The 17,113-nt window shown below is 38.6% G+C and overlaps 1 non-coding gene across 1 annotated transcript; it reads right to left on the bottom strand.

The window, feature by feature from the left end:
* Nucleotides 1-2,826: 2,826 nt before the first annotated feature.
* On the bottom strand, nucleotides 2,827-2,933 carry LOC122688842. Its single transcript, XR_006339586.1, has one exon. It is a non-coding gene; the product is annotated as a U6 spliceosomal RNA (small nuclear RNA).
* Nucleotides 2,934-17,113: the final 14,180 nt, after the last annotated feature.

The raw sequence follows: 17,113 nt of genomic DNA, 5'->3' as shown, positions 1-17,113 counted from the left end.
GCACACACATACAAAAGTTATTACATAGAAAAATAATTAGAATAGGAGAGTTTAGTAAATTTGTCATAAATAAGATCAGTCAATAAAGTAAAATTGCACATCTGTGTTTCAGCAACAAATAATTAGAAACAAATTAAAAGAAAGTACCAATCTTTTTTAGAAAAGTACAGTCTATGAGCTATTAAAAAATGAATACATGACTATAATTGTATCCAGTTACCCCGTGTCAAACAAGGATACATTAACCCCATTTTACAGATGAATAAACTGAGGCACAGAGAGGTTAAGTAACCTGCCCAGAGTCACACAGCTAAGGGGCTCAGCCTTGGAAAAAAGATGCCAATTATAATAGCAACAAGTTATATGGTACCGTGGAATAAATCTAACAAAAGTGTTCAAGATTACGGAGAGATCAAAAAGCTTTAGTAATATACTTCAAACGCACAGTGGAGTAAGGGGATGAGGATGCTTATGACCAGAGACAACCAGGCCAGAGGCTCCTACAGCCCATGTTCACTCCTCACCTAGCTTCCTTGGCCTCCTCAGGTGTGAGAGTTTAAAAACTGATGCCCATTCAGAACACGTGAGTTTGCTTACATGGCACACCAGACAGAACATTCTGCTATTATCATTAAAGTAATTTAATTAGTAGTAACAAATTTTCCAACAAAGGAAACATAAGGCCTCACTATTTCTAAAGGCAAGCACAGTTGAACACTCGCGACAATTCCAATCATACATGAAATCTTGCAGAATATAAAAATAAAGGGAATATTACCCAACTCATTACCTGAGGCTAGGACAACCTTGGTTCTAAAACCAGAAAATATCTGGGAAAACGAGTTTTCAGGCCACTGTTAGATTGAAAGACAAAATATAATTGAAAATCTACCCTTTAGCAATAAATATATAAGACACAATTAAAAGAAAGATGCTAGTTACAGTGGAAATAAAAAACTTAAGGCACTTGGAATAGATCTAACAAGAGATGGGCAAATCCTTTATAGAAAAAAATCATGAAACATCAGTAAGGACATTAATGAGGAAGTAAACAATATTTTGCTAAAATGACCTATAGAGTTAATGTTATTCTATACATAGAACATGACAAGCTGCTTCTAAGATACAGGAGAGCAAAGAGCCAAGAATGGCCAAAACAATTCTGGGGAAGAATCAGGAGAATCAATGGTCCTACTACCAGATATGAAGATTTGTTATAAAGTAATGAATAATTGTGAACACGTTATCAGTTCAGAGATAGCTCAGTGGAACAAAACGTTGTACAGAATAAGACCTATGAATCGGTTTATATAAGGAAAATTTATGTATGACATTGTGGACTAGGATGAGGAGATGGACTATTCAATGTTAATGATTAGCCATACAAGGGAAAAAGTTAAGTGAACTATGTAACAACTGTACACAGAAATCACTTCTCCATAGAAACAGGACTTAAAGACAGAACTTTAAAACTTCAGAAGAATATGTAGAGCATTACCTTTCTTGCCTTGAGCAACAAAAGAATTCTTAACATAAAACTGGAAGCATAAATTCAACTACATTAAAATAATAAAACTGCTATTCCTCAAAGAATATCAATATCAAGAGGTAAAAATAGAAGTTAAAAACTGGAGGAAGATACTCATTACACACATAGTGGACTCATGGTTATTAACCAGACATATGACCTCCTTTGAATCAATAAGGAAAAGATAAAACTCTAATATAAAAAATGGACAAATATAAACACCCTTGCACAGAAGAACACATCTGGATGGTAAATAAACTTCATTAGTTACTAGAGAAATACAAATTCTTGTTTTATACCCACCAGATTGACAAAAATTTTAGTCTGACAATGGCAAGTGTTGGTGAGAATTTGTAATAATGGCAGCCATCCTGCAGCGATGGGTAGTAATCTGGAACTATCTATTAATAGTAAAACTGAACCTGTGCATTAATGCTACCACCCAGTGATATCTCTTCCTGGGCAGTAAGCAGGCTTCCAAGATGGCTCCCAGTGATCTCCACCTCCTGGTTTCCATAGCCAGGTGAAATCCCCTCCCCCAAAGGATGATGGGCACCTAGTGACTTGCTTCTAATAGAATACAGCAAGAGGGATGGGACACCATCCAAGATTAGGTTTCAGAAATGGGACTTCTGCCTAGCCCTTATTCTCTGTCTCTTCTTGTTTTCCTGAGAGAAGCAAGTTTTAAAAAAATATTTATTAATTTATTTTAAGTAATTTAACCTAGATGCCCATCAGCAGACGAATGGATAAGGAAGCTGTGGTACATATACACCATGGAATATTACTCAGCCATTAAAAAGAATTCATTTGAATCAGTTCTAATGAGATGGATGAAACTGGAGCCCATTATACGGAGTGAGGTAAGCCAGAAAGATAAAGACCATTACAGTATACTCACCCATATATATGGAATTTAGAAAGATGGTAATGATAACCCTATATGCAAAACAGAAAAAGAGACACAGATGTACAGAACAGACTTTGGAACTCTGTGGGAGAAGGCGAGGGTGGGATGTTTCGAGAGAACAGCACCAAAACATGTATATTATCTAGGATGAAACAGATCACCAGCCCAGGTTGGATGCATGAGACAAGTGCTCGGGCCTGGTGCACTGGGAAGACCCAGAGGGATTGGGTAGAGAGGGAGGTGGGAGGGGGGATCGGGATGGGGAATACATGTAAATCCATGGCTAATTCACGTCAATGTATGACAAAAACCACTACAATATTGTAAAGTAATTAGCCTCCAACTAATAAAAATTTAAAAAAAATTTTTTTAATTTTTTTTTTTTTTCTTAAATATGGAACGCTTCACGAACTTGCGTGTCATCCTTGCGCAGGGGCCATGCTAATCTTCTCTGTATCGCTCCAATTTTAGTATATGTGCTGCCGAAGCGAGCACTTAATATTTATTAATTTATTTTTGCCTAAGAGTACATTTTGTATTTAGAGAAATAAAATATTAGTTGTCAGGAGTTGCTTGTGGAGAATGATCAATAAATGCCAGATACTGATATTAGGGACCCTTGCCTCTTGTATGCATTAATCTTCATACTTCCAGCTCCTTTAACCATAATTCAGCCTTTGTAGCTTCAATTTGAATGACAGTTATTGTTCTTTCATGATTCTTTTCAGGACCAAAAAAGAAAGTTTGGGCAATCCATCTTGATATACAATGCTTGAAAAGTTTCTCTGCCCACATGCCAAGGAACCACGGCCTGCAGAGAACAGAGAAACCAAGCGGACTTCAGCCCAAGAGCCTGGTGGGGAACTAATTTCCTCCAACAACCACGTGGAGTGAGGTTGGAAGCGGATTCTTCCCCAGAAGACGATCGCGGTTCCTGGCCCACCCACTGAGAGCAGCCTTGTTAGATTCCCAAGCCAGAGGACCCAACTCAGCCACATCTGGATTCCTGACCCATAGAAACTGTAAGATAATAAATGAATGCTGTTTTAAGCTGTTTAAATCGAGGTGAGGGATAGTTTTTAATGCTGCAATAGATAATTATTACGTCTGAGTATAAATCTTAGCATAGCACTTTCCAGCAAGTGAAGCAAGGCACGCTGGTATGTGGAGTGTGGATTACAAGTGAGCCCAGAAACTGCTCCTTCCACCCACGGGGATGCAAAGAACAGGTAGGTCAAGTCACACCCAGGATAAGCAGAATTCAAGAGCATATTATCCCCAGCCAAGGGCAGTTTCATTTGTCTACCCATGTGTCATACAACATTATTGGGTTTTGTGTGTACATGCCAAGATGTGCAAAAGGTAGGAAAGCACTGGATTAGAAAATAATTTCCATTTCTTCCAGGATGTGCTTAGTAATTTATATTTCCCATGACAGTGTTTTCAATGTTTCATCACCTGGGAACTTACTAAAACTGCAAATTTTCAGACTCCATCTCAGACCTAAAGCAGGCACTCTAAGGAGAAGTCCTGGCAATCAGTTTTCTTAAAAACCTTCCAGGTGATTTTGATACAAGCTGAAGTCTGAGAGACACTGTTGCAGGAGTTTGTGCGTTTCACCTGTTTTCACATTTATTGGCCAGTTATGTCCTCTTTCCAATTGCTAATATTGTTAGTGTTTTCTCCTCTTGGGCAACTCTGAAGCTTTATCACTACTATTAGTCTTTTCAAAAGACTGTACTTAACTGCTCCTTTACTTTCTATTTATTAATTTTTTCTCTTGTTATTTCCATCCTTCTGCCTTCTTAAGATTTATTCTGATATTCTGTTCCTGTTAACCAAATATTGGGGGGCACTTTTTTTTCCATTTATTTTTATTTGTTGGAGGCTAATTACTTTACAATATTGTAGTGGTTTTTGCCGTACATTGACATGAATCAGCCATGGATTTATATGTGTTCCTCATCCTGAACCCCCTTCCTACCTCTATCTCCATCCCATCCCTCTACTGGGGGCACTTTTAACCAAATATTTGGCTCAGATTGATTGGGGGAGGTGGTGGATAACACTGATGGTATAAATTCTGGCCTCAAATACATGCGATGACAAACTTGTGGTCAGATATTCTCCAAGTATTTTTCCCCATTTTTACATTTTATTTAAATTCTAAGGACAAAGGTAAATTCCCTCCACTACCTCCCTTTCTAGGGCAGCCCACCCTCACCACCACATCCCTGGTCAACACTCTTGAATGTACCTAGAACAACCTTTCTGGAATTCTGGCTTCGTATGGATGTTCTCCTGTCCATCATCTCGGCTTTTTACAGGCCTCATGATTCTGTCTGTCCTCCTCAGCATGTGGCCAGACACCTCCTGGCAAATACCGTCATCACACAGGCTTACCTCTCTGAATTTTTACTTTCTTGCTATTTATTGCAAGGATATTCCTCCTATTCCCAACAGGCCAGCCAAGTGCTTTGAAGGATTTTTTGGGGGAAGATCCCAACTTTTCCCTTTGGTCTTCCCTTTGGCTCAGCTGGTAAAGAATCCGCCTGGAATGCGGGAGACCTGCATTTGATCCCTCCCTGGGTTGGGATGATCCCCTGGAGAAGGGAAAGGCTACCCACTCCAGTATTCTGGCCTGGGGAATTCCAAGGAATGTATAGTTCATGGGGTCGCGAAGAGTAGGACGTGACTGAGCAACTGTCACTTTTCACTAAAGTTTATTTTATGCAGAGTTTTTAGTTCCATAGTGGAAGTCTTCTCTGGACATCTAGTCTTCCATATAACCAGAAATGGAAGTCATCATATTTGTGACATTCTTTGTCTTTTCCTAACTTTTAAAGTTGAATGCTTATCTCATTCTTCAGGTTTTCTTAATTTTTTTGTATTTTTTAGCTAACATTTTCTCTGAATAGCACTTTACCTCACAATAACAATTGAGTTAAAAATTTTGAGTGTTTTCCTTCACTATGCAACATTACTATCGCATAGTGCAATGCAAAATGCTCTTTGTATATAATTTCACAAAACTTAATGAGATGTGTACTGTTAGTATTCCTCATTTTATCAATGAAGAAACTGAAATGAAAAATTGATCTCCCTAGGATCACAAAGATAGGTAGCCTGCAGGGAAGTAAGGATTCCAACCCAGGTCTGCCTGCATTCAAAATGAAGTTCTTGTAACTAATTTGATGTATTTTGTAGGGGAAAAGTGGGGAGGGGGTCAACATTTGAAAGGAGGGGGGAAAGGGAAAAATAACATCGTTTGGTTTAGAGTGTTAGAATAAAAAGTATCTCACAATTTGAATTAATGGAGAGAAGAAGCAGCAGGTTATTAAGGGAATAATAACAACCCAGTCCAAATTCAGAAAACCCATGCAAACTGAGAGAGTGTGACAAGCAGTAACAGGTGTGCCTGCATAGTGGGCGGCTTCCCAGGCACTCACAGCCATCCGTCTTTCCCTGCCTAATTCAAATCGCTATTAATTTGTGCTTTCCTGGCAATATCTCAATTTGCAGAAAGAGACAAATTTTAATCCAAATGGCCATGTTTGTAATGTATAGAGCCATCACTGGCAAACATATTTTTAGCCCCAAATAAAATAGCCTCTTCTACTAATCCCAGACCTTGGCTCCAAGCCAACTGGCTTCTAGCTTTTATTATTTGCCACAGAATCCAGGATTCAGAGGGAATAAAAGAGCTGAACAAGAATATAACTCCTGATAATATTGTCTCTGCACCTTGTGCACTTATCCTTTTTGTCTCTCCCCAGGGGAAAAGCAGTTATTCTTACTTATGCTAAATCCAGTTGTTCCCCACCGAGGCCATGTAAAACTTGGCGCCAAGTACATGGGGGAATAAAAAGTCAAGGCAGTGGGAGGTGCTCACGCTAAAGCAACAGGCGGCCCCAAAGCCCCAAACTGTTCCATCCATTTTCTCCTAAAAATAAAGGGTTCTATTCATCAAAAACTTTTATATATTCCTGTGATTTTTCTTACAAAAAAAAGCCAACATGATATGCAGGCAAAGAATAACAACTCCTGATTCACAAACCATGCTATCCTTTCATTTCCCAGAGTAAGCAAATAATCCAGACAGAGGACGAGTAGGAGAGGCTCAGCGTTTGCTGTACTCGCCTGACAAAAAAAAATCTTCTGCAAAAAGGGATCCGACCTCAAATTAGACGTCTAAATTGTTCAGTTGAAAGGAAACTGTCTCCTTTCTGTATATCCATTTAATGAAATTAATTACACAACCCATACTTGTGAGAGATGGTTGAACTTTGTTTTAATGTAATTTCTAAATATCATAAATTTCTTGTCATTTTTTCCCAGGCAAGAAGAATTGATTAGTTAGAATTCACCAGGATTTAAAGATGATTTAGACTTTATTTTTCTACTTTCTCTCTCCCATTTCCTCTCAATCTTTAACAATGATCTTTCTGTTGTAAATCTAAATTATTTTGTGCTTTAGAATGTTTCCTCTAACACAAATTAGCTAAAAATTTTAAAGAGTTAAGACATCACAATTCGACCTCACTAAAAAGTCTGCTGGCTTCCACTTTCCAGGCTCCGTTTATGCCCTGAATTTGCATGCATTCATTTTACATACTTGTAATCCTAGCATGGTTTGGGTTTTTTATTTCTCTTACTGAAGTAGAGTTGATTTACAATGTTGTGTTAATGTCAGCTATACAGCATAGTGATTCAGTGTATTTGCAGGTTATATTCCATTGTCGGTTATTATAAGATACTGGGTATAATTCCCTGTGCTACACAGGATGTCCTTGTTGCTTATCTATTTTACATGTCATAGTTTGTGTCTATTAATCCCATACTCCTAATTTGTCACTCCCCAATCCCTCTCCCCTTTGTTTACCAGAAGTTTGTTTTCTATATCTGTGAATCTGTTTCTGTTTTGCATAACCATTCTGACTGATGTGAGGTGATACTTTATTGTGGTTTTGATTTGCATTTCTCTTAAAATTAGTGGTTAAATATCCTTTCGTGTGCCTGTCAGCCATCTCTATGTTTTCTTTGGAAAAATATCTATTCTAGTCTTATGCCCATGTTTTGATTGGATTGTTTGTTTTTGAAATTGAGTTATATGAGTTCTTTGTCTCTTGAGAAACCTGTATGCAGGTCAGGAAGCAACAGTTAGAACTGGACATGGAACAACAGACTGGTTCCAAATAGGAAAAGGAGTATGTCAAGGCTGTATATTGTCACCCTGCTTATTTAACTTAAATGCAGAGTACATCATGAGAAATGCTGGGCTGGAAGAAGCACAAGCTGGAATCAAGACTGCCAGGAGAAATATCAATAACCTCAGATATGCAGATAACACCACCCTTGTGGCAGAAAGTGAAGAGGAACTAAAAAGTCTCTTGATGAAAGTGAAAGAGGAGAGTGAAAAAGTTGGCTTAAAGCTCAACGTTCAGAAAACTAAGATCATGGCATCTGGTCCTATCACTTCATGGCAAATAGATGGGGAAACAGTGGAAGCAGTGTCAGACTTTATTTTTCTGGGCTCCAAAATCACTGCAGATGGTGATTGCAGCCATGAAATTAAAAGATGGTTACTCCTTGGAAGGAAAGTTATGACCAACCTAGACAGCATATTAAAAAGCAGAGATATTACTTTGCCAACAAAGGTCCGTCTAGTAAAGGGTATGGTTTTTCCAGTGATCATGTATGGATGTGAGAGTTGGACTGTGAAGAAAGCTGAGCACAGAAGAATTGATGCTTTTGAACTGTGGTGTTGGAGAAGACTCTTGAGAGTCCCTTGGACTGCAAGGAGATCCAACCAGTCCATCCTAGAGGAGATCAGTCCTGTGTGTTCACTGGAAGGACTGATGCTGAAGCTGAAACTCCAATACTTTGGCCACCTGATGCAAAGAGCTGACTCATTGGAAAAGACCTGGATGCTGGGAGGGATTGGGGGCAGGAGGAGAAGGGGACGACAGAGGATAAGATGGCTGGATGGCATCACCGACTCGATGGACATGAGTTTGGGTAAACTCCGGGAGTTGGTGATAGACAGGGAGGCCTGGCGTGCTGCGATTTATGGGGTCGCAAAGAGTCGGACACGAACTGAGCGACTGAACTGAACTGAATTGAGCTGTTTGTATATTTTGGATATTAACCCATGGTCAGTCACATGATTTGCAAGTATTCTTTCCCATTCCATGGGTTGTCTTTTTATTTTGTTGATGGTTCCCTTTGCTGTGCAAAAGCTTTTGGGTTTAGTTAGGTCCAATTTGTTTTTTGCTCTTATTTCTTTTGCCTTAGGAGACTGATCCAAGAAAATAGTGCTATGATTTATGTCAAAGAGTATTCCAGCTATGTTCTCTTTTAGGAGTTTTATGGTTTCAGGTGTTAAGTTTAGGTCTTGAAACTATTTGAGTTTGTTTTTGTATATGGTGTGAGGAAGTGTTGTAATTTCATTGATTTACATGTAGCTATACAGTTTGCCTGGCACTACTTGTTAAAGAGACTGTCTTTTTCCAATTGTATATTCTTGCTTCATTTGTCATAGATTCAGCTCAGTTCAGTTGCTTAGTCGTGTCCGAGTTATCTGTAAGTGCATTGGTTTATTTCTGGACTCTCTAGTCTGTTCCATTGATCTATGTGTCTGCAGCAATACCATGCTGCTTTGATTACTATAGCCTTGTAGAATAGTCTGAAGTCTATGAGGTTTATACCTCTCTCTTTGTTCTTTTTTCTCAGGATTACTTTGGCAATTTGAGGTCTTCTGTGGTTCCATATAAATTTTATGATTATTTGTTTTAATTGTTTGAAAAATGTCCTGGGTATTTTGATAGGGATTGCATTGAATCTTTAGATTGCTTCGGGTAGTGTGGCCATGTTAATGATATTAGTTGTTCCAAATGGATTGGGCTTTTTAAAATATCTACCATTTTATCTGCCATTTCCACCCCCCACCCCCCACCCCCCACCACCGCCCCCCAATGCCGTATCCTCTTCATTAATATTCTACTCAAGGACTGGAAAAGGAAAATTTTCAAACTAGCACTTTAATTATTTTATTAAAGGTAATTGCCCATGCTTATAAAAAGAGTATATTTAGATTGATGTTGGAGATAATTGTGAAAATGAAGTGAGTAGATTATCTATGGGTTTCTTGTATCTTACATGTAAAGTGAAAAGAATCAGTTATGTAGAACAATCTAGTAATGAAGATATTTCAAAGATTGGTTGTATTTTGGGTTGGACTGTTTCCTGTGGACAGAAGGTCATACAAATCTGGCACTGTAACTCAGAAAATCTGTATCATAAATCATCCTGGAGCTCAAATATCAGCATTTTAAAGAGGATTCTGGTGCTGTGCCGCACAGGTTGTAAGAAACTTTACTAAGATACTCAAGTATTGTTATATAGCAGATAACACTTTGCAATATCCAGTAAGGCTTTCTCCCCAAGGTTTCTTGTAACTATTTCACTCCCTCTTCCTTTCAGACAGCAGGCAACTCTGCATGCTGTCTTTAGCAAGAGAGTGTATAAAGGCAAGAACAGAGAAATCATTGTTTACCTTTGAGTTCCAATTTAGATTCTTAAAACTAAGAAGAGAAATGAAACTAAATTTGGAAGTAAATTGTCCAATGCAGGAGCCAGACTGGCTGAGAGAGGAAAGTCTGGTTGTGTTGTCTGAAAGGGCTCAATACGAGGAACATGAAGCAACAACACCCAGAGAGGAGAAGCTTACATGAACACACAAGAGCAGGTTACCTATCTTTCAAAAGTGAATTTTGAGCAGGTGACGGGAAGGAAAATTCTAGAAGAATTTGTCCAGGACTGGGGTTTCATTCAGCCTGGCTAAATCATGTGTGACAGAGTGCAGATTGTTAAATGAAAGCTAGCATTTGGGGGGCTCCTGGACAGAGGAGCCTGGCAGGCTACAGTCCATGGGGTCGCAAAGAGCCAGACACGGCTGAGCACACATTATTGTATTGTATTTGAACCTGCCTCTTTAGCACAGTAGGCGACACATCAGTGTCATAGCTTAGGGCATCCTATCAGATCCAGTACACTCCTGCATGGTTCAGGAAACACAAGCAAGAGTCTCTGACCCTCAAAGAGGAAGTGGGAGTGACTACTTGGGCCCCTGAAGGAGGAAGAGGCACAGTGGAGGACCAGCCTCAGAATTACTGGAGTTAGGTCATCAGCCAGGGAGGCAATAAAATAAAGGAGATCCCCCAGAACCATGTGGGCCTCAGGGAGGGTGAACATTTCACAGGCCAGAGCTCCTTCTTGATCCCCATTCCTCTCCATGCAGGAATATATGGGAGAAAGGAAGGAGGACAGAGGAGGAAGAATTCCATATCTGATGTGTATTTATCCAAGAGAAACTGAGTTGCAGCCGAAGATAACAGGTGAGTTAGAAAAGCATCTTTGCAAATCGGAGTCCTAAGACTCTCAAGTTCATACTGTCTATACAAGGATGACTGTGCAAAGAGACCTTGGAAAAATCCAAATAATTAGACCTTAGAAAAACCAGAACGGGCAGTTGGGTTGACCATAGGAGCTTCTCACTGGTATTTGGCCATTAACGTGATTCAGCTTCTTGTTCTTCGTGTGTTTGCTCCCTTGTCCCTTCTCTCCTTTTCTAGCCAATTTCTGTGTTTGCAGAGCAGTTTGCCTAGAGAATGAACCACATTGGCCCAGCTCATCCTTTCCAAGTCTCACCATAGTCAGGCAGCCCGAATTCTTCCCTGTGTCAGTCTCATCACACGACACATACACCCAACCTCCCCACACTCCCCAACCCCCATGCAGGCACATGTGTGTATTTGTGAAGACCAGCTAAAGTTGAGCAAGGCAAACTTGGTGGATGATATTCCCAGTATCTATAGTTAAAACATGGAAGAAAAATATCCATTATACAAGTCACTGGGACCTAGATTTTTTCTGTTCATGAACTTGAACTTAAATGAGGAAGTATGTGTGAGTGCTTCATACATGTCCTGGAGCCCTCAGTGTTGACTGTCATTATCAACAAAATTAGCTCAGAACAAAATCCTGATTTTTAAGTCTCTTTGAAATTCTGTTTTTTTTTTTTTTAATCTTCCTTGGGATTTCTCTAATCATTCTCTGCAATTATTCCACACATGTAAATCCTGCTTCTCTACCAAGACAAAAAATCCTTTAGGATTTTTTCCTATTTTTCTTTTGGACCCTCCACAGGCTCTAGGGGAGTGTTAAGTACATAAAAACTGCTTCAACGATAGAATATTTTCAGTTATTCATTGCTTTGCTAGGTATTAATTAAATCAAACTGAAAGTTTATTGAATTGAACTGAGATTTCCTGTTAATAAGACAGTAATCACTTGAATTTTACTAATGAACACCTCCAGAGCACTGAGATATACTGTGTGCAGTCTCTCAGACATGCCAGCCTCTTTCATGCCTGTCTGTCTTTGCTCATGCTATTAACCTGGAAAACGTGTTTTCATTCTCTCAAAGTGTTGTGCAAAGTCCACCTTCTTTATGAAGTATTTTTTCAATACCACCCTAAGATGTAATGGACCAATCCCTTCTGGCTTCTCTAAACTTTGTGACTATTTTAGTAATTTATTTTTTATGCATCATATGACCACCTCTTCATCAGAGTGTAAACTCCATGAATTCAAGAACTATTTTATTCATCTTTGAACTTCCAACATCTTCCATGGTTCTTTGGCTGCCACGATCACTTCTTAGTGTACGTTGAATGTCAAGTGGCTACTGGGCACCTACCAAGAGGTCTTACCGCTAAAGTAATGGGAAAGCATAGTTATGTAACTTGTCAAAGGGCAAGAGAGCTCATCAGAGGACAAGGTGTCACAATGTGAGGCCACCCCTTCTCTGCTGCAAGCATTCTGACATGGAGAATAAAAAAAGATACAACAGCAGAAAGTACCAAATGGTTTCAGACCTACTTTATGAATCTAAAAGAGAAGCCAGTCATTTTTTAAACTTTTCTTCTATCAGACTTCAGACCTACACAAAAAACCAGGATAGTTTAGCAGAATCTCTAACTTCAAGAATTGTCCATGTATGGCAAATCTTATACCAGTGATGCCCTGGTCTACTTTCTATCTCTACTGGATTTTAGGGCTAAATCTAGACATTAAATCATTACTTCTGTGACCATTACCAGATATACCTCTAAAACATAATTATGTATTTGATATAACCATAATGTCACTAACACTAAAAGATAATACTACTTTCATAGTATCATCAAATATCCAGTCAGTGTTAAATGAGATCCATACTTTATATTTGGTTGATGTTTTTCTTGTTTCTTTTAAACTATAGGCTCTCCCTCCCCACCCCCTTTTCCCCTTTGTAATTTATTCATTGAAACACCTAGATCATCTGTCTCAATAGAGTTTCCAACATTCTGGATTTGGTGATTGAATCCTCACATTGTGTGAATCATGTTCTTCTATTTCCTGTACTTCTTGTAAACTAGTAGTTACATTTTCAGCCCTGTCCAACAAAATTGTCTACGATGATAGAAATGTTCTGTATCTGCACTAATGTGACTGAGGGACTGAATTATTTTATTTTGCTTTAATTAATTTACACAGACACAAATAGCTAGTGTCTACCATATTGGACAGCACATATAGGTTAATTGAAATTTAAATTAGGTTAATTGAAATTGAAATATAGATACATTGTTAATTGCTACTGTATTGGACTTGGGTTTGCTTATCAAGAATACTTCATAATGGTGAGCTTCCACTAGGGGGCGAAAAATGTCTGGTTGTTTCTATAATGTCAGCAGCCCCTTGAGATGGTAACCTATATCCACAAATTCATTAGAGGGTGGTAAAATGATCATATTCTATTTCTATCGTTCCTTCTTCATTTACTAGCCTAAATATATCAAGTAAAGTTTTCTCTCATCAACAATTTGATTGTCCTGAGGTATAATTAATACAGGGAAGTCAGAATAAAAGCTTGATTCTTTTTTTTTTTTTTTCCAGATAAATGACTAGGTTCAGAGCATTCTCCAAAGATGAAACTTATTGGTTTTAGTGTGTTTCATTTCATTGCAGTTATTCATCTTGATGCTTGAATTGTCCCTATTGTAGCCTATGGGAGTCTCTTCATATTGACTTTTGAATCCTTTTGTCATGACACCAGTAGTTTTTCATAGTGTCCTGATTTTCTAACAAGGTATTCCAAGCTTGTCATAATCATTTCCTGCCCCATATAATTAGCTGTTTCCCCAAGAGAACTTAGTTGCTTTTGGTTGGAAGTTGTATTTACAGACTGCAGTCTGGGTGCCAGAATAGATCAGTGAGACTGGGTTCATCATTATTCCTAGGCCTTTCCAGTAGATGGAACTAGGAAATATTTTTTTATAGAAAATGCGTCATGCATTTATACTTCTAATTCAAATGTAAGATTGCATATTTTTTTACTTAACTTCTCATATTTTATGATTCTTTTAGGTTGAAAATCTTGGCTTCTAAAGAACACAATTACTTATTTGTTTTATCTTATTATATATATAATAGCTTAGAATAGCTGTATCAATAATATCATTAGCAATATGACTGCTGGAAAAATTCAAGTTTGTTCATTTTTGCAGTTCTTTTGTATTAGGGTACATTTCAGTTAAATTATTATTTTTAAAATGCTTTTAAATAGTCCTCTGTGTCGTTAAGCCACCCACTCAATCCACAATTGGGTTTATTAATTTCATTTATTTTCATAGTTATTTTAATCATGTAAAACATATACATGATTCCAAAGTCAAATATCTAAGTAACTTTTGAAATGTCTGGCGATTCCCTATTATGATTCCCTCCTTTAATCCCTTCCATCTCTCTGGGACATTTTTTAAAACTAGATTTTGGTTTATCTTCCATGTAAATTGATAAATCTGGAACTTAAAAAAATTACCATGTACCTTGAGTCATAAGCATTCCCATTTTATTTCGGCAGGACTTGTCCCATTCTTCCTTTTTTGCATTTGATTTGCCCAAAGTGAGGATGATGGCAGTAACAACCCAGTGACAGTTTGCATAAGTATGGTTCTGGTCAGCAGTCGAAAATGCCAAGATGTTTCAAACTTCTTTTTATGTTTGTTACAGTCCCAAGGTTGATCTGAAATAACTTCATACTCTCTGCTGATATATCCTTTGTTCTTTGAGACTCGAGATGGTTGCAGTAGTGAAATAGGAGCATCAAAACTTATATACCTTCAATGAGAAAGGACCATGCATTTGCTAAATCCTGGAAAAAGAAAGCATTGGGGGAAATAATTTAGTCCATTACTCTGGGCCTGCAATTAATGCATTTTAGGTAAGTATTATCATGATCAACACCAAAAATACACTTGTGATAGAGCTTTATGTGTGGGGGCCATGAAAATGTACCTTGTAGGTCTGTAACTACAGGGAGTATAATTGACTTGGGGGGTAGGGGACAGGCAGCAACTGATAAGCTCTGAAATCCATTGCAGTGTTTTCAAAAAAATAACATCTTCACTGAGATGGAATTTACATATCATAAAATTCGTGCTTTTAAAGTATACAATTCTTTAAAATAATAAAAAAAACAATTTAAAACCCAGCAGTTTTTTATTATGTGCGTATAGATGTATCACCATCACCATTATCTGATTCCATAACATTTTTTTGGCCTTTTTTGTTTGTTTTTTTCTTTTCTTTCTTTCTTTGTTTTACTTTACAATATTGTATTGGTTTTGATTCCATAACATTTTAATTACTCCAAAAGGAAGACTTGTCCCTATCAGCAGTCACTCTTCATTCTTCGCTCCCTCCAGCTATGGCAAGCACTAACGTACTCTTTGTCTCTGTGGATTTGCCTGGTCTCAACAAGACCCCAGCCCCTGGAACCACTGTTCTACTTTCTGTCTCTGTGATTTTGACTACTCTAGGTGCCTTGTATAACTATAATCATACATCATTTGTCTTTTCATGACTGGCTTATTTCATTTAGCATGATGTCCTCCAGGTTCCTCATCTGTAGCATATGACAGAATCTCCTTCTTTTTAAGGGTGAATAATAATTATTCCACTTTATGTATGTATACACACACACACACACATACACACACAGTTGTCCCTCTGTTACCATGGGGCACTGGTTCGAGGACAGCTTCCCACCCTCTATGGATGTTCAAGTCCCTTTAGTATATGATCAGAAGTTGATTGAATCCATGGACATGGAATCCATAGCTACAGAAGACTTATTGTATATTGACTGAAAAAACTCCACATATAGATAGACTCACACATTTCAAACCTGTGTTGTTCAACAGTCAGCTATATATGTATGTATACATATGTATGTGTATTCATCACTGAGGATAAAAAAGCAAGGTCATGAGATCACATGTTGGCTCATAGTATGGCGTGGAGGAAGAGTTGTTCCCCTATATAAAGGAAAGGGCTCAGGGTAGATAGAAACCATACATGTCCACTACCATGGGTATCTGAAAAGTCTCAAAATTAGGAAGGACAGATGGGCCTCATGCAAAAGAAGAACCAGGAATCCAAAAAGAATCGGGAACCAAAGAAACTGTGTTCTTCAGGGAGCCCCATGGCCTCTTGTCTCTGCTTTGGGTGTCTCTGCTTCATCCTTGACTTATTCTGCCATGTGGCTTTCTCTGCCTCTCTGTGAGGACTACAGGTGGCCGTCCCACAGCTTCTGTGTCCAGTTGAAACACTTTACTGGAGAAGGAAATGGCAGGCCACTCCAGTACTCTTGCCCGGAAAATCCCATGGACGGAGGAGCCTGGTGGGCTACAGTCCACGGGGTCGCAAAGAGCCGGACACGACTGAGCGACTTCACTTTCCTTTTCCTTTTCCTTTCCTATTGTGTTGAAGAATACTGAAAGACAGTAATCTTTTACCTTTCCTTGTAAATTTTATATTACTAATTATAATTATGATGCTTTCCTTGTATCTTGGGCTTCCCTGGTGGCTTCCCTCATAAAGAATCTCCCAGCCAGTGCAGAAGACGTGGGTTTGATCCCCGGGTCAGGAAGATTCCCTGGAGAAGGAAATGGAAACCCACTCCAGTATTCTTGCCTGGGAAATCCCATGGACAGAAGAGCCTGGCAAGCTACAGTCCATGGGGTCACAAGAGTTAGACATGACTTAGCAACTAAACCACCAGTAAAGACACGGCTAAAGAAGCCCACTCTTTGGAAGGCTATAGTTCTCAGGGATGGGGGCCATGTATTGAGCAGATACCCACAAACTATCTACTACACTGTAGGAAACCAACAGTTTCTGCCCAAGTGTGGCACAGACAACTAGCTGTCCATTAAAAGTCATGGTCCTATGATGAATGCTCACCAATGGAATGTGGGCAGAATCAGTGTATACCTTCCAGGCCTGGCTACCCCCACACCTCCCCAGCCCCCACTTCATACATACTTCAAGTCTGCTCTTCTACCAGCTGGAAGCAGAAGACTCCGAAAGTCTAGAGAGAGATGGGTGATCTTTTATGTGAGGGCCAGCCAGGCAGTAAATACCTTGTTTTGAGAGTCATATCGTCTCTGTTAAAAGTGCTCAACTCTGGAATATACACAAATATCAAATCATCATGTTGTACATCTGAAACAAATATAACGTCATGTGTCAATAATACCTCATTAAAAAATAATCGATTATTAAGT

Source organism: Cervus elaphus, chromosome 33 (assembly GCF_910594005.1).
Source record: "Cervus elaphus chromosome 33, mCerEla1.1, whole genome shotgun sequence".
NCBI lineage: Eukaryota > Metazoa > Chordata > Mammalia > Artiodactyla > Cervidae > Cervus > Cervus elaphus.
The sequence above is the reverse complement of the archived record's forward strand: the minus strand, read 5'-3'. Positions and strand labels throughout refer to the sequence as shown.